We start from the raw sequence: 19,798 nt of genomic DNA on the forward strand, positions 1-19,798 counted from the left end.
ACGGATACGCGAGGTGGGTAGCGTTCCGAAAAAATGATCAAAAAAACTATCGCCAAATTTCGCAACTGAATCTCAAAATTCAATGATCATTCTCTCGATCAGCCGGATCTTTGGAAACGACCGGGGAAAAAACTTGACTAATTATTCGATAATAATTTCATACCTCCGATTCGGAATCACCTTAGTCATTCTCATCCCATACGATTATATGGGATTGTCGAATTAACGATCGTTTAAATTGGCGAAGGTAGCTCATACATAGGTATGTTTAATGCGTACATGAGATGTGTACATACACGTACACACATCATACATACACAGGAATAATAATATTCACCCCTTGAAAATCTGCATACCTATACGCACGTAATGTAGTAATGTATATTATACGAAGTACGAGATACCCCGAACACAGCGGCAGGTAAGGTAAAGTAGAGATGATTGGACTACTCCGTAGAGGAGGTGCATTGCCAACGCTGTATTTTCCGATAGACCTGTTCAATTTACGTGGCGGTTCAATCATCCCTACTTTTCCCCTCTACCTAGAACAGAATATGTCCTCTAATTGTGAAGCAACAGCCCTTACGGAATATTATATCGGCGGAGGTATCCGCGCGCACCTGTCGCCAGGCTCTCCGTCTCGACGTAGGTACATACGATGACGTTCCGTACGTACGTACAACGCACGACATTCGCGCGTATAGGTGAACGGATGGAAGAATCTTGTAATGTGTGTATACGCCTAGTATGTGATAGATTGGGTTGTTCGCCGCGTCGTGCGACGAGTTTCACGTTACATATAATAATTACCATGCGTCTAATGGACTATCGCATCAACTGTCACAAGTAGGGGTACGTACGAGCGATGTATAAGTATATAGTATACAATGCGTTGAATATCGCCGGGCAATTAGTCTGCTAACTATCCCTAATAACGGAATTGATTTCACTTTCACTCTCGAACAATCCATTTGCGGTATAATTTTGCTCGGATAACGTAGCACGCGATACGCCCTGATTTAATATTCGGAATTCGATGAACCTGAGCCGAAAAACCGTCGCGCTAAAAGTCGCTTTATTACACCGGAAATCGGTTTATATATTTTAAAAAATAAAAAAAAAAATTTTTGACAATTTTTTCAACAGACAACGCGGGTATTTTGCAGCTTCAAATATCCTCACCCGCGACTCTTGAGTCGGCCATTTTTTCAATCGAAATCCGACTCGGGGTTCTTATTTCCTCGAATTATAATCGTCCGTCGTGTATATCTTGTATCTTTATATATATCTGTACACAATTTATATTTTCCGGCCAAGTTTTTGTTTTCGATATGATGAATGGGCCCGTAACTCAGGGACGTTTTCCTCGTCCCTTGAACGTATCTGGCGCGGCGATACGGGAAAACAAAACCGCTTGCAGCAGCTCGAACAATCACCACCGCCACTTCCTACTCTCCAATTTTCTTGGTAACAAATTGAATCAAACTTATCTCATTTCAGATTTCAGAAACTCCTTTCGTAACAACTGAAAACGAGTCGAGCGATGCAGCCTATACGTAACCGCTCGAGATTACCTGATCTCCAGGTATACACCGTAATCAATAACGAAACTTGTTCAACTTTATGAAATTCGATGTGCATGTGACGTTGCCTGTTGTTGTCACATCATTTCATCTTATTAATATGATCAACCGATCCCACGCCTACTTTTTCTCTTTTCTTCAATTTCACTTTTCAGCTTATCCACGCGACGAGCAACCATCTCCCGTTGCGATCACAGCCATGTTTGCGTTCAATTTTATCCGCCCTCGACCGACGGAAGAATGAAATTTTACGAACGCTAGCGATAACTTATAACTCGATGAAACAGCTGCGGCGACGAAAAGCTCAAAATTAAATGGCGAATAAATGGGCGACAATTTTCTTTTCTTCCTACACATTTCTATACATCAATAACAGCTATTCGAGGTCCGAGACATTTCCATGGTTTTTGCACCCGCTAAACACTGTTTTCGAACGACGATTATTTTTCAACCTCTGATACATAGTTTACGGAGGCCAAAAAAAAAATATGTCAAGATTAATAAATCAAGCGGCGGAGTGGGTTTGATGAAAAAAAAAAAATTTTTTACCGCGTCGTTGCCATAGGCCTTCGAGTATATCAAATGTATATAAATTGTGAATATTCGGTGGAATTATTCAACGGTCGTTACATAATTCGTGTAGAATTTTAATGTTAATACACAGCTATCAAAAATGTGTACAGTGTTAGGCGAAAAAAAAACCCACCCCTACACCGTGATGGTGGGTAATTCGTGCGTCATAATATACTTTTTCGCGGTCTGCTGTTTTACGGGAGCGTTTTTGCTCAGCGTCTAAAAAAAAGTAGGCACCTATACGTTCGGGTTTACGTACGCATACTTCAGAGTTTAAGGTATCCCCGCACCGGTATTACCCCTACTCACGTCAATCTTCTCTAAAACTTAACGCCGCAATATTTTCCGTACACGTATCGCGTACACCCGTACGGGTATACCGAATTCAGAGACGGATCTCTCAGGATTCAGGACTCACTTTTTTTTTCGAGGATTTATATTTATACGGCGGACACCTGGACGGTAAAAACGCAACGATTCATCCGTTGCGTTGATCTCGAAATAAATAAAACATACCAACAACGTGACGCGTGAATTCGAATAAAATTGGCTTCGCACGTATATACGTATATATATTTCGTCCGTCAAAAGCTTGAAATAAAATAGGGAGAGCTGGAAAAAAAACAAGAGGAAGAGGAAAAAAGCGCGATGAAAAAATGTAAAAAAGAGGAGGGAAATTGATCCTGTCTTTTCGAGGTTTAATGTGTACAGCTTTTCCTCATATCTTCGCGTATACTTCATCCATCACGAGTAAACTTGAAATCTGGGTGGTGGTGGCCACCGTTATTTCCGGATGAGGAGAGTGGATCTTAAATGGAACGTCTACGTGGCTATTTATCGCGTGTCACGGGTGTATTTTTATTTATTCATTTTATTCGTTACTACATTTTTTTTTTTTTTTTTTCTCCCGTTTGTCTCCTTCTTCTGGTTTACGAGCAGCATGATTTCGATCGATCGTTCACTCCCTTTACAAATCGGATCGGATCGCTGGATCACCGTTTAAATAATATCCCAAGTAAACGTATGTTTTTGCAAAAGCAACGATTTTGATTGAAAGCTTTAAACGAGTTTTCTACCAGGTTCATGACTCCTGACTAATTGTTCGGTATATTTTAATCAACGCAATTACAACTCCACGTAGACGGCATACATTTGAATATAACGCCACCGCTAACATATTCCTGATGCAATCCCTACCCTACCGCACCACCCGTCACACGGGTCTGCAGTACCCAGGAGTCCGTGAAAATTACTCCCATGATTCATTTTCGCCGGTATGAAATTTATACCATATGTACAAGTATTTCGAAAACGTTCCGTCGTTCTTACGAAAGCAATTTAGTTTTTCGTTTTTTTTTTTTTCAGCTTTTTCCGTACCGTCGATTCTTATTGATAAATAATTTTCAACCCCCTAAAAATAGGTCATTTTTAGACACGTACGTGGCTAGAATGCTGGGTTGATTGTCATGTAAAAATCTGGTGGTGAATGGAGGAAAAAAAAAAAGAGAAGAGAAGCAATTTATCAGACTCAAGAGCGATAGTATCGTCTAGGGCTCTGTCTCTTTGGTTTTCGGTATGTACATTGAAAAGATATACGGTAAGGTATGCCGAAGGAGTTTGGCTCGCTCAGCAGATGCTGAAACAAAGTGGAAAAGAAAATAAGATAGAGAAAAGTGAGGGGAGCAAGAGAAGGAGGTGAAGGAAAATAGAAGAAGGGAGAATCGCTGGAGCAGCAAAAGTCGGAGTTGCGAGTGAAGACTGCAAAGTATTCCGGTCGTGCGGGAGCGTATTAGTCAGCGAGGTGCGTGACCGGATGGCTAACAAGTCGATTTCTACCCGACGACGCAATGTTCTCAGAGGTGAAGGAACGTCGCGAAAATTCGCTACCCTCCGATTGCCCACGGGGTTCGGCGGACGTTGAGAACCCTTCGTACTCGACCACCTTTGCTTCGTCGTGCGATCGGACGTCGTCCGATTGCGAGAGTGGAAGTTTATAGAATTTTTTCCAGATGATTTTTCGTCCACGGATGCGGCAACGACTCATATCGAGGATAACGAATCGCTCGTGGTTCGCCGTCGCAGAATTATTGCTCAGCTATTTCATTTCCACATAGCTTATCGGGTGAAACCTGTTGAACGACGATAAGAAAAAAAAAGTAGCCACTTCTGATGGCCTTCTCACGAGAGATTTGGCCTACGTTTTTTTCCGTTTCGAAATTTGGAAATGAGCGGAAAATTGAACGGAGACGAACACGAGTGCGACATTTTTTGAATTCCGAGCTCGTGAGCGATCTGATTTATTCGATTGCCATTGACGGATAAAGAGTGAATCTCCGCTACGGACTTCCTTCAAGTTTCGGAGTAAATTCATTATAGGCGATGATTGGACGCGGACGACGTGCGTGGAGAGTATCGTAAAATGGGGCAAAATATATAATAACGGGGGGGGGTTAGGGGGAAAAATCCTTTGTCGACGCGTAAACTGTGCTTCCGTTCGAGAGCGATCGAATCCTCCCCCATCCCCCATGTATACGAACGAAAGTGGAGAAAAGGTATTCCAGGAATTTAAACGCACGAGCCCAGCATCAGAGGATCTTTTTCTACGTGTTTTATACGGTATTATTATAGCGGCGGTAAACGACGCGAACAAAACGCCGGCGACAAGAGAGTCACGAGCGTACCGTTTATGTGCGAAGGAAATACGTACGAGACGAGTAAATGATTTCGTGTACTCGAAGTGATCCGCCGGCTGAATTATGACGTTTTCAACGTACCTACTCGCGATCACGATTCGGATTTTTCCGACTCGCGAGCGTTCGCGGAATCGGTGAAAAAAAATTTCCCGACTAGCTGAAAATTTGTCGAGCGAGTTACGCGAACCGATTCAACGAGTACGGCGGAGCGCTTTTTTTACACAGGGTCAAACTTTCTCTCGATTTTTTTTTTCCCTCCGCGACCACGTAAGGGTACGCCACGAGGTACGGGACTATTAATATTATAACACGTTTGAAAATGTCCAGGTTCATCGCGAGTTTGTATACTATGATTACGCATCGTTATAAGCATGGCGGACTAATTTATAGTTTGAAACAGGATTAAGTGAAAGTTTCCAAGCCCAGTTAGTGACGAGGCATGGGCGTTATTTGGGTCGATGGTTAAGATGGTGGACAAGCCTAGACCTTCTGCTATTATTATATTGGATTATAATTCCGTTGAAATATTATATTCGAACCGTAATCCCAGGGCCATCGTCAAAATCAACGATCCCCTTCGATTCGGTTGGTAAATCAGTGTAGAAGTGAGTAATAACGTCAAATCGAACAATATTACGGCAGACCTGGGCGTGAAAATCTGTCCGCGAAAAGAGCACATTGTACAGCTGAATGATAATATTCGTGTGGTGATTTTCACGATTTTCACGCCAAAATTCACTCTTTCCAATTACCAGTCGCCGACTGTACTGACTGTCTATATACCTTTCGCTGAAAAGCCGGTTCACAGCCACCCAGAGAGAAGTTCAACGATGGAACTGCATTTACAATAACGAAAAATGTGAAAAAATCCGTAATCGGGTAATTGCATAGTTGCGATTTAACTTTTACGCGAATTCATCTGAGACTGAGCAGCCGTGTGAAAAATTGAATCTCTAAATAAAAATCGTGATCAGCGTAGCAATTGATACACAAAAATCTAAATTCCGAAATCAAAGATCGCCGCGACGATCAATTACTTTCAAATTAAAGGTGGTAAGTATGGCCGGTATACCTGTAACAGCGTGGCTCAAAGGGTTAAATTACACGAGACAGAGCCCGGGCTATGTGGGTGGATGTTGTACGCGTGTATGGGTATATACCTGTGCGGGTGTATACCTACTTACACGTATGTACACCAGACCGACTGAGCAATCCAACGTCAGGCGTTGGGAATAAATGAAGAGTGATGTACTCGTGGGGTACGTCGTGGAACGCGCTGAAAAAAACAAAAAAGACAGAAGAAAGAAAGACAGATAAAAATTAAAGAAAAACATCTGACGAAGGCGAGACTCCGAACAATGAAAAACTCTATACAGCCCCAACGAACAACGAACCCCGTGAAAGTAAAAAACGAAAATATGTACCGGGCGGCTATAAAAACCAAAAATCGAGAAAGAAGAACGGAAAATAAATATAAATGAAAGAAAACGCGAAAATTGAAAAGAACATTAGCGTGAACACGGCTCGGTTTCGGGCGCGGAGCTTTTCTTTTTTTTTCTACGTTTGTTCTCTCGCTAATTTTCCACGGTGATCTACGAAATAACGGTTTCGTAGTTTCGATAATCGATGAAGGTATCTCTGTAATGGTAACGGCGACGGTTATGATAATTGTAATGATAATGAAATGGAGGCTTATCTGTAAATTGCAAGGGTTGTTGGTCGAGCTGCTTGCAGGGGATACGACTGGGCTATCTGCCGCACGAATTTGAACAGCGAAACTTGACTCCGCGAAACCTTCGATATTCTCGTTTCCTCTATTCTCTATTATCTCCGTTACGACCCGTATCTAAACGCTATCGCACGGTCGATTTTCCGGACAAAAAATGTAATTTTTTTTCATAAAATTTTTTTTCCACTCACCGCGACATCGAACGAGTGGTCGCGATGATGAAAAAGATTTTTCAAGAAGAGAGAAAAAAAGATTGACTCTTGTATAAAAAAATCGCTTGTGAGTTTAAACTTTGATCATCGTCAGCGTATTACCGTTATGCTTATTTCCGCATTTACACACGTACCGTACGTATAACGTGTATACTTGTGTGAAATCACGATAAAAGAAAATTAAAAGAAAAGAAAAGAAAATAAAAACGAAAACGAAAACGAAACGAAACGAAACGAAACGTAGGAAGAGCGGAAAAATAATCGTAACCCCGGAGTATGGGTAGGTGTGAAAAGAACAAAGGAATTGAAAAGTTGAGAGAAACTAAAAGCTGCAGCAGCAGCAGCAGCAGCAGCATCAGCCAGGTCATAACGCGAGCTATCTATTTGAAGAACTTTTATGCAGCGATGTATGTTATAGGTATACACGTACGTATATACTTGCATCAATATCACGTGCACGTATACCGACTACGAAAGCGAGCTTCTTCTTATTCTTATTTTTATATAATTTTATTTTATTTTTTTTTTTTCATTTTCAAGTCTTCATCTTTTCAGTCAAAATAATTGCAAAGCTTGTCTCGTTCTCTGTGAAGAGGAGTCTCTTGAGTACGACAAGAAACGGTACGAGAAGTTGGGTAAAACAGCTATGTACATTATATTATATGGACGGGGAGTGGCATCGGGTGGAAGGGCAAGGGGTGGGTGGGGGGGAGATCAATTAGGTTTTCCCTGTTATAGAATGAAATTACTTGGCGGGGTTAGGGTGGAACCCTACCCTCCTCCGTCTTCTCGGTTTGGAAGACAAATTGGATAAATGTTCGCTCGCTTGCGATATCTATTTGAATATCATTTTTGGCATTATAATTCGGTTCCGAACCCAAAATGTACAACCCACACTCCCCCCCCCCCCCTCCCCCCCCCCCCCCCCACCCCCCCATACCCGTACGAATTGGTATATGCAATTACGACGGTCGGTTATGAAATATAACTTAGCACCGGAGTTGCGTTAAAACCAAACAACCGACGTTTCCGGTAAAATACACGTCGACGTCGGGTGAATTTTCGCCGTACGTACGTAACCTTAACATGCACCAAAATGTAGGTAAGGCCGAGATGTGAGGCGCACGGTGAAAATAATACGAAAGAAATATCTGAATAATTGAAATTGCAGGAAACGGTGAGACGTGTGTTTTTTTTTTTTTTTTTCATTCCTTCCTTGTTACTCACCCACTTGAACAAATTTTACGGTCGCACGGTATACAATGCGCGTAATAAAATTGGTTTTTCACCGCACGTGCACGCGCAACCTTGTCTTCTCCGTTATTTTTTTTTACACCTGAATATTCTGATGTATTCGCCGCAGCTGCAGCACCTCGCAGTTTTTCCTATACGTGTGCGGATATATGCATCCGTACGATACACGTAAGTACGAACGCTACGCTAACGCTGCACGTGCAGCATTTTTGTGCTAGCTGGAACTTGTGGCGATTGTTTTTACGCCTGGTGCGAAAAGATCAATTTTCTTTTCGTTTTACTGCCGCGACGAACGAGCGATACCGCGGTAGGTACGGTGTGAAAGTTTTTCACAATGCCGAAGCGGAAACGATTCCACGTAACGTGGGATTCTGGGTCAACGTCAACGTCTTCGGGTTACGAAAATTCTTCGGAAGCTTTTTGTCCCTGCGATTTCTGAATTTCCGAAAACATTTTTGAAAAATTTGAAACAAGAAGCGGGTAGGTTCGAATTTTGTTCTACTGATTTTTTCGAACAATATTCTCAGAGAATTGAAAAATGAAACAAAAAAAAGGAATACCGAAAGCTACAGTGTTTATCGGAGCGATAGGTGAATTAGTGAAAAAAAGAAGAGAGACGATGAATGAATGTGATAATTTGTACACCGCAATACCGGTGAGAACGAAGGGGAAGTAAGGGGGGGAGGTTATCCAGACGTCCTGTATAATTGAAGAGGGTTTAGTTGCGGAGGAAGATCCGAGAAGGATTCGTTTAAAATGAGTTGTATCTGGATCGCTTGGATGGAAAAGGAAAGGTGAGAGGTTCCAGCCAGCAGTCGGTTGTGTGTTTAACGAGCCTAATCCGGGAATTGTCTGGACCTGGATCGCTGACGGGATATAAAAGAGAGAAATAAGAGAGAAAAAAAATAATCGATATCGAAGAAGAAGAAGCCGGGAAGAGACCCGAGAAGGGATATCGTCGGCGAAGGAACTTCGGCCGGGGGGGATCCGGAAAAACAGATACTTCGAATCGCTTGTTAACTCCTGCACTTTTCTCTCGGTAATTTGGTAAGATTTTCACTCACCCCGTATGAAACTAGACGATCTAACTTATATGCGATATCTTTCATGTGATATTTATGTGAAAAACTTGAATCAAGCTAAACGATCGTAATAAACCGACGATAGCATTTCGAACGAGTTTTCGGTATTCCCATTTGTTTGCGACCGTGTCGTTTGTTTCACTGTTTCGTAACTCGTCGTACGCAAAATATTGATGTATCGACGAATTCATCCGCACAGACGTGAGGGACAGGCGGCCGTATGTGAAGATGGTCGGGTTACATAAAAAAGCTCTACCTATTTCCAATTTTCGAGTCGACCGGAATCGGGTCGCCCCGCTAGAATTGAAAGTGAGATATATACATATGAAAACCGCATAAATAATATAATTTTCAATTTTTTACGGAAGAATCGTGACCAAGCAGATTTCCGGTTTTTGGGGTTGACAAAATAAGAAGTGCGTATACGGGACGCCGTGTAGGACGACGGGGGTAAAAGCGTCGCTATGAGATGACCATTCAGGAGCAAAGTGGATGCGGAGACCCGTGACGCGAGCGCCTCCCAAATCCCAACAAAGCACATCTCGAATATTTAGGAGCCATTTATGACCTCGGGCATGGAACTCTCCCTACCAACTATTCGAGGGAACGAAGGTAAGCTCTACAGAACCTTTCGACCAAAACCACCAAAAATATCGATTTTCGTAATACCGCACCGAAACAGTATAATTCACGTTACCCACCATTCGCACGTGATTCAAGTTTACGTTCAAAACTCACCGCGGTAATCATACCTCTCGGTTGTAATCGTTCTCGACTCAAAATCACACCGGAAAATTCGATGAAAAAAGACGAAAGGAAAAACCAAATCCGTGACTTCTTTATTTTTCATTTGATCTCCGATAGCTACGGAGATATCAGCTCGTAACACGTCTGGGAAAATAGAAAAAAAGTGACAAAAAAAAAAAAAAAAAAACTCACTCACCCTCCGTGCCCACCTATACGTCTGGAGTAAACGGTGTATTTTCTCACCCAAGCATGGACGTATCAGGATTAATGGCCTCCATTGTGTCGTCTATTTGTCGGTAACAAGAGGTTTTTTCATTTTATTTCTTATTTTACCTCCCTACTTTTTTACAAGCCTTGTTCAGAGGTTGAATAACCACGGAACGCGCTACTGAAGGCACATCAAAAATTTAATTCCGGAGATATTTAGAAGTCTCAGCTAACCGTTTCGTCGTTTATTATATCTTCGCTCGAACGGTGTAACGATAAATCACAATCATATAATAGATATGTAATATATCTCCAAATTGGCGTTTCGCCAGATGTTTACAATGTGGAATAATTTATCCTCTTCGTTCTTCGACGGGGCGTGAAAATAGACCGGAATCCGCTTTTATGTGGTCCACCTCCTATAATCCATGTGTGAAAAAAAAGAAAAAAAAAAAAGAAGAATTTCCAACCGATTCGAAAAGCTATCCGAACACATTCGGTACACCGTGGTTGTGGTCGGAGTGACGTGTATTTTTTTCGGTCACCTCGACGAAACCAGGAAAAGCACAAGTTTAAGGAATGAACGTTCTTAGCGCAGCGGCCGACGAAACGGATGGGGGCCATTAATTTAAGAAAGCGAAGGAATCAGACCGCTTATAATAAATATCCGGAATGCCATAGGTCGCAAACATAGTTGATCGCGAAACGAGGATGAGAAGTGAATACCGTTGAAAACAAGGAATAATCCGAGAAATCTAATCTTAATAGACACGAATCCGTTACCATTTCTCTTTTGAGGCACCCCGTCGTCGTGTCTGCAAAAGATCACCGGTCATTTATTTTAGGCTCAGCTGGTGCTACGGCAACTGAAGGAGGGAAAGAAAGCGAACCCCCTACCCTCCCCCTCCCCCTCCCCAACCCCTCCCCTCCGCCCTCAATCTCACCCGTGTTTACAAACCCTACGACTCCATTTTTTACCCCCAGAGCTCGGGTTCTGTATCTATATCAAGATGGGGATTAACTACAGGATATTTAGTCGCAGAATCACGAATAGGGTGAACTACTCTTGTAATTTTTTTTTCACCTTCCGTTTTTTCTCCTTTACGAAACACGTGTACCTTGGAATCGAATTGAGCTTTGGGGTGATGTAAAAACCAAAAAAAAAAAGAAAAATGTACAGCGAAAAATCCAAAAACAAAGACGTCAGACAAAAAAAAAAAAAAGAAAAAATGACGTTCGAAGAAAGCAGTCATTCGTCTCGGGTATTTCATATATCCGGTTATTTGATATTCACTACGGTGCTTTTGTCCCTTTTGGAATACTAAACGACCTCTACGTTTACGTAACATGCATACGTGCGCGTGTATTACATAGGTTCGCTTGATGTCGTACCTTACACCTTTGCCGGATTGATATTTTGAGAGAAAAAAATTTTTTTAATAACGTTTTCGCACTCTATTTCGCATAAATATGAATATAACGAGATGTCCACCGTTACAAAGAACCCCTGATGCTTTATTTAATTTCATACTCACAATCGACGGAAAAAAATTTCGTACACGAATAAATATTCACCACCGTCTCATAACTCATGTAATTAATATTCAATATTTTATGAAAAGTGGTCCTTTCAAAAGCACGCACGCACTTATACCTTTCATTACTATACATACGCTATATTACATATGTACGAGGATTCGAAGTGCGAAGAGTGCCTCGCGTATACATGTGTATGCATACGGGTAGGATGAAAGTGCGCTTCTTTTGTAATGAATTTTTCAAATACAAACGGGTTAGATCAAATGTAGATTCGTTCATATTTTAGTTCGCTTTTTTTTTTCTCTTTCGAGATATAAAATGGTGAGCTAAATCATTCGTTTTCTACGTTTTCATTCGTTTGATTTGTTCAAGTCGTCATATTCGACTGTCCAGGGAACGTGTTAGTTAGGCGATTGGTGAGAAGGATATAAATAAAACAGAGGAAGAAGATGCAAAGTTCGGAATAAAAATTGGAAGGATTTCTTGCGCCCTTCGATGGCGAACGTCTTTGAAATCATATTCGGGGCAAAATGTATAGGTACGCACGTAAATGTACATACAATATGAAGGATTTCTTCGAGGATTGAACAAACCTGATCACAAATGGATTATGTATATACCTATATGTACGATGTATAATGTAGCACATACATATATACCAAATATTTCATCTGCATGTGTATGTATATTGTATACGCGCGCGGTCGAAAAAAGGGTCCGCACCGCATATAACCTACATCCAACACCTTCAATTCGCCCATATATACGGGTATATATATATATAAACACATGGAATATGTAAGCATATACTATTTTATACATATGAATATATGTATATATATATATAGGTACCTATGTTCATATAATGCAGACCCACATCGCAATCTAAAATTCTCTTGTAATCCCTTTCACGGTCGATGCTTATGTAATATATATATATATATATATACACAATATATGGGTACATACCTTATGTATGTGTACACATTCGCCACACATAGAACATACGTTAGATACCTTTACCGCGGAGAGAGAACGTACGTTCCTCGTTCAGTTAATAAATAAAATCGTTGGGCGGGTGGGTTTGGTGGCCTGCACCCAGCGCACGGGTTCCACAGTTGGTTCTAGACAGGGTAGGTACATATGCATGCTATATATTCGGTACATAGATCCTATATGTGTATGTACAGTGCATTTACTATATAGAATGATATTTCGCCCTGTTGCGCTCCTCCTCATCCTCACCGCAGAGACCTGACGGACGAAATTATCAAAGCGTGTTAAAAAAAAAAATCTCGGAGTGATAAAAAGAAAAAAGAAGGTAAACCCGAAAGGAAAAACTTGGGCAACTGACCGGCAACCCTATGCTCTCCCGGGCGTGCAGTGAAGAAAAAGAACTTCCCACCAAAGACACTCTGGAAAAAGTAAGAATTTTACAAACGAAGTTAATTTGTGAGAATTTGAAAATTCCGTGCATCCCCTAACCTTGTCCGAAGGGTTCGCGAGAAAGTTTTCATGCGGAATCTAAGGATATAGATGATGCGACATACTTTCTTTCTCGACAATTTACTCTCGGTTACTCCTCACTTTTTCTATTTTTTTTTTTTTCTGAAAAGTGAAAAGACCGCGTTCAAAAAATTGCCGAATAATCGATGTGGGTACCCACGGATTGATAAATCTGTTCTTTTTCCAGAGTCCTGTAGATTTATTTCTGTTTTTTTGCGGATAAAGAATTTTCGGGTCAACTGAAGTGTGCCAAAGTCATTTTCTTCAAATCGTACGTTCCAACTCCGACCCCAAATCAAAAAACAAAAAAAAAAATGAAAAATACAAAGAAATTGAACGCGTAATAATTAGTTTCAAGAATTCACAAATGATACAATGGACGGTACAATTTATATACATGCGTGTATGTACAATAGTACAATGTGAACAGACGTAATCGTGTCCTGCAATACGAAGCCATGCAGACTCCTTCTCATCTGGATGAGGATATGACGAAAGAATGAAGAATTACATACACGTACGTATGATGTACGGGTTAACAATGAGCCCAAAAAAGTCTTGTCTGCGCACCAAAAATTGGCAGAACTATCGGAGTCACAGTCGCACGTGATACCGACTTCAATTTGTTCCAGCAAGTCCCACCTGCTGATGCTAGGAGAGTCTTCGCGAAGTCAGCGTCTCGTCTTCAAATGTGCTTTTTCGTAACGAAACTTGACAACGGTATCGCACGAATTTTCTTTGGCAATCAGTCAGGAGAAAGAATCACGAAATTCGTGAGAATGTGTCGAATTCATTTAAACGGCAATCCTAAACAGACGAAGCTAACTCGCGTTTTTGTTCCATATATCTCGAAAATGGGTTCTCGTTATTTATACGAGACAATAAGCGATTCGAGCCTCGTGAAAAGTGGAATTTCGATCTCCGGGTTCGATGGTTACCAAGGTCCGGCGTCTCGTCTTTTCGATCCTACCGATCGTACGGATACTTTGAAAGGAGATACAGATTTTTATTTGATTTTTCGAGGGCCTCGGAACACTACGGAAATCACGGATCGTCCAGGATTTTACGGAAGAGGAATAAAAATGAAGGAATTGCCGGTAGAAGATCAAAATTATTGCCCCTACGATTCGGTCGTTGAAAAGGAGGCTGAAAAAAAAAAAATTTCTCCGTAAAACGGTTAACGCGACATTTCGTACAGGGTTGATCCGAAATCAAGAATCCGAGCGGTTATTTGTTTCATCGCTGCGGACGTACGACGCATCCGCTAAGGCCACTTATTTCGTGGTACGACATCGCCATTTTATTCCTCCACAATTTTGAAAAAAAATCTTGTTCCTTTCCTTGATTTTTTCAAAAATTCCCCATGCAGCGTCCGCCGCAGCTGGATAAGAAGAAGAAGAAGAAGAAGAAGGTCGATCGTTATTGGCGATATTATGTTAACGCGATATAAATTGATGACTGTGCACATTTATCGGGAGTCAACCCATGTGTATTAAATATCCCGGTAATCCCTCAGGATAGCGAGGATATAATATACGGGTATGATGCGAAAAATGATGATAATAATCACCCTAATTAATGGCACCAATAATAACCATGTAGTCCGATAACCGATGCAGTTACGGAATTAAACTGTACGGCGAAATTTTAATGTCGAGTGTACGTAACGGAAACTGGCTGGAAGAAAAAAAAAGAACTGGAATTCCATCTCCGATTTTGTTTCCAATATCGGCGGTTTCTACGAAACGAAATATTCCAACGGGGAATTTCATAGGGGTGAAGAACAACGGAGCGGTCGGAGATGGCTCGGACAGAATTCGTTTGAGGAAAAATGAAGGAATAAAAGTGAGACACAAAAATCAAGGGTCAAAGCGACTCGGTGCTTTTTTTTTTCAACATAGAATGTTCCATACGCGAGGTTGCGTGAACTCCTAGGCATGAAATGTCAAAGTTCTTTCCTTGTTGTTCCAATATAAACGTGAGCACGGACTTTGGCATGGCCGAAACTCGCCGGTACGGAAGCGCACGTGTCTAACCTCATCTATAAGTTAACTTTCCACTGCGCTACTCTCACGGTTCGATGATATGTGGACATATACAGGTCACTATGCCCGTCCCTATACCGTATAACTGTATTATACGTTTCAGCCGACTTTGACAAAGTGATGGATATTTTTGGTTCGAGTTTGTCTATGGGCATATACCCGTCCGGCTACCCCCCCGCTGCTCTACATACTTTCCTCGGGCGTATAAAAAAAATATTCATATAACTTTGTTATATGCACACGTGTATGCTTACAGGTTCGGTAAAAAAAAAAAAAAAAATCCCAAAGTTATATGGGGGAAGGCGGGGTAAAACGGGGTACTTAAGGGAAGCCCGAGCTTTGTGAAACTTAAATATGATGAGAATTCTTTTTCTTATTTGTACTCGAAGTGAATGAGAAAGACTTTCAGTTGCCATGAGAATAAGAAATTTCCAATTATTTCACTGGATATTATTAATGAAAATTATATCAACATCGAAAGTTGTTGTGCCACCAGAATTTCTTTGAAATTGGTTAAAAGAAGAAAGCATTTTTAAAATCCAGAATCATGTTCGAAGTCTTTTTCGATCACTTTTAGCAAAATTTTGACAAAATTTTCGGGGTACCCCATTTTGCCCAGCCTTCGCCTACGCGTTGACACGAAAAGCTATGTATCGCAACCTTATGTAAAATATGTACGTGAATGTTTGTGCACCGTAATATATTCTCATGTACCCAGTAAAATTACCTAAGAGCCACTAAAACGTAATCAGTTTCAGTTTACATTTCGGGGAATAGAAGTTTTCAAGCTTTCAATAATTACGCTGAGAGCACAGAAAGTTTTTTTTTTTTTTTTTTTTTTTGTTTCAAATTTTTTCTTCACTCGCGTTTTTCAAATTTAATTTCCCCCGGTGCAAGCCATTCACTTTTCTCATTCGTTTATTCTATTCATTTATTTTTTCTCCCTCCCTTCATTCGTCCTCTGTAGAATAGTTATGAGATTTATTCGAAAATAAAATTTCTGTACCTATTAAAATGAAATTTCTTATCTTTTCTCCCAAAGGTTCATTCTGCCATTATTTGCCCACTTTTTCATCAACGCGGTTGTGACCTCGGAGTAGAGAAAAGAAAAAAGAAACAGAAAAATCTGATACTCAAAATATCTAGAAACGTGAAGACACGACGTTGGAAAACCTGCCAAAGTTATAAAGCTAGCATTCGAATCACCACTTAATACCTGGCCCAAAATAACGTTCGATCGAAAAAAAAATATCTCCACCGACGAAGACAAAACAGAAGAGCAAAAAAAAAAAAAAAAAAAACCAACGTTTCAAAAATCAAGTCGAAATCTACGGTACATTTTTCAAATCGTACATCACACACATCGCGCGGGTGTCGAAAGCCGCGCGATGTTGGAACATAAATTTCTTAATAGATCGAAAATGTTTGCCTAAAAATAATTCGAGCGCAGAAATTTAGCTGAAAATACAGAGATGAGTTCGAAGCGGCGATCGGTCGGCATTTGAATTTCGACGTGTAATTTGTGTAGCGATAATATAATGACGACGATGGTAGCGGTAGACCGAGGTAGCAATTTGATACGATCGGATCCATCGGCATTGCTCTCCTTAACCGTTACGATAAATCATTGGAAGTGCTTTTCCTCCACCGGCGGCACCGAGACCACCTCTTATCCCTTATACTTCTATACGCCGCGTCTATACGGTATATGTATACCGTTGCGTATATATATATATATATATATATATACCCACTTCTGGCAGAAACTCTCAAAGAATTTATACGTGCGATCCTATAGAAAATCGAACTCAACCGAGCTGCAGAAGTTAGTTGGTCGGTCGGTCGGTCGGTCGGTCTCAAGTGGATAGTGTCACAATGGTATATCACGATGGCCGCCACCTCGCGATACATCTTACGCGACGTACACCCGATACCGGCCAATCGTGAGAAAATCACAAACAAAATTTGTGATTTTTGTTTTCGTTTTTTTTTTGTTTTCAGCAGCCGCAGTCGAAATTCAAAGGCTGGATCGACGCGCCATTTCGGATGCGAAAATAATGACGAGTGGAAGAGAATAGAGTGAATTGGACGAACGGAAAAATTGGACCACTCTATCGAAGTACATCGTTTGCCCTACACTCTCCCATACGGAGTGCTACGATTCATCCGGTGGCCAAATTCGCCGTTTTCTTTTCGGTGGCGACGCGGTCGTCGCCCATGCGTCCGAAATTATGTTGAAATTTGATTGGCGATCGTCGATCGCTGCGGGCTACACGGGGGTTAATTACGAGGTCATCGCTGAAAGGTAAAGAGAAATAACTGACTGCGTTCGAATCGCTTTCAAATCGGAATCAACCAATCGTTCCGTAGGTATTAACGTCTGTATGGCAAAATCCCTCCGCACAAATATTACGTATAACGTATATACGTATCCGTGAGTTGGTTTTTGATGTTTGATTGTTCATTGTTTCGGCTCCTATGTACCCATTTTCCATTCGACGTAGCTTCACCGAAACCCACCGTCAAATCTATTTCCCTCCACAAGTTTCCCCGAAAATAGAGGAAAATAATAATTCGCAGACTGTTGCGCGCGTATCCGCACGTGTGTTCGCGGGCACGGTGGATGGAATACCTCTCCTAGGTACAGAGATGACGTGCGATACGCGGCGTCCGACTATACGTTGACTGCGACCACTTACCCGTACGTTTTATATCGCCCCCCCCCCCCCCCTCCAACCGGATAGCTCACGATCAACGTGTTGATCATACGCGTATGGAATGAATGATAAAATAACGTAGATTAAAGAAATAAATGAATTTGAATTTCGAGAACGAATGGCACGGTGTATGCGTATGTGTTTTACGTGGGGTATTCGTGTAGTTTCGCACATACTACTCTGTTGCATAGAATAGGTATTTCACGCGCATGGATTCATCGTTTCTACGCATCGTGTAGACTTATTTTCACAACCCTTTGATTTCGCGACTGCCCATATAATGGGGAGTTTAAACATATTATCTGACAAAGGATATAATGAGAGTATAGTACGGAAACAAAGTTATTTTCTCTACCGAATGTATGTGTACAAACTGAACATGCGAAAGGTGTGTTATAGCTATGCGGAATATATGGTGTATGCAGTTTCGCGAAAATTATTGTTACATTTCCCTTTGTGCACGTGAACGTTTATTCATCATACGCAAAATTTAGTTCGGATATTTTCTATGTATAAGTTTATAATGATCGATTATACCAACCTTACATTTCTCTTGTTAATCATCTGCTCCTACAGCGATAGCGGTAGCAGCATAATTACCATCACCTTCTTACGACATTATATTTCATTCGAATTCGATGATTTCGTGAATGAAAGTATTAGCGAAACGAAACGAAAATTTTTACGTCTGTGTTCTTTTTTCTTTTTTGTTTTTTTTTTTTTACGATAACCAAAAACAACGACGAAGGGATGAGGACTGAAAATAAATGAGAGGAAAAAATGAAAAGAATTTAATCACTATCCGGTGAGTTAGGCGTGGAAAATATTTTCAGTTCATTAATCGTCTTCTTCGTCGTCATCGTCTTTATCATCGTGATCATTGTCGTCGTCGTGGTGACTCCAAAAATATCTGTATAACAATGAATCGTTCATCGATCACCGCCGATTAATTTCAATGCCCAATTTGCTCTGAGCCGGAAATATTATACATGGTCTTTTTCATTCCTCATTTTCTTCTACTCTTCCAGCATCGACGAAATGTGCGTTAATTATTAAATGTCACACAATTGTTATTATTGTTGTATTATTATTTCTCTCGATTAAGGTCAAATAAAAATGTGGGAACAAAAATCGAAAAAAATAGTTTCGATTACGTGTATAGAAAATATGGTTATATATTATTATCCCTGTATGTATGTAATAATTGTCACTTGTTAAATGTATATTTTAACGATTTTTATTTATTTACTCGTATGTTCGATTAATTTGTTTTTTTCTTTATTCTGAAAATCGATACCTGTAAAAATAAAAAATCGATGAGATGAGTGTGAAGAAAAGAAATTTTTGATTTTTGTTTTTATTCAATTTTCCGGCATTTTCGAAACTATAAAAAAAAATAAATAAATAACAAAACGCGTGCGTACACCTTGGTGGTCGCGTACAGTGCACATATATAAATACAATAATACAATATATACGTATATACGCGCCACATATACCTCGGGTAAATATTATTTATTTATACATGTAGAGTACATGGAGGTATACATGCAACCATGTACGCGTACGGTATATAGCAATGGACATGTGTTTATATATGTAATACAAGAGATTTAACGCGATAAGGAAAGCAAGAGACGAATGTAATTGCATCGGTACATACGATCGTTATGTACGTGCATGTCCGTTCCTGTGTGTATTATAATCAACGATCGAGTACCTGCATATTATAAAGTGCAAATGATAACCACGCGCGCGTATATCACGGTGTGTCGGTATCAACTGAATTTTCTCTGTCGCGGTTGTTTAACGTGCGCAGGCGTCTTTTGCTCGGTACCCCCTATAGTTTCCTCGATATATCTCCCCGTTCCTCCCCGATGGAGCCGACGCGACGCCCTCTCCCCCTTCGTC

At 40.7% G+C, this 19,798-nt stretch overlaps 1 protein-coding gene across 2 annotated transcripts in view; it reads right to left on the reverse strand.

The window, feature by feature from the left end:
- The window catches only part of LOC105685727 (5-hydroxytryptamine receptor-like), an 85,184-nt gene extending 66,006 nt beyond the window's left edge, over positions 1 to 19,178 (reverse strand). For both annotated transcript variants that reach the window (XM_048649359.1, XM_048649358.1), the window contains exon 1: positions 18,429 to 19,178. The gene's annotated coding sequence lies outside the window, so the exon portion shown is untranslated. The remainder of the gene's footprint in view (positions 1 to 18,428) is intronic.
- Positions 19,179 to 19,798: the final 620 nt, after the last annotated feature.

Source organism: Athalia rosae, chromosome 2 (assembly GCF_917208135.1).
Source record: "Athalia rosae chromosome 2, iyAthRosa1.1, whole genome shotgun sequence".
Classification (NCBI taxonomy): Eukaryota; Metazoa; Arthropoda; class Insecta; order Hymenoptera; family Athaliidae; genus Athalia; species Athalia rosae.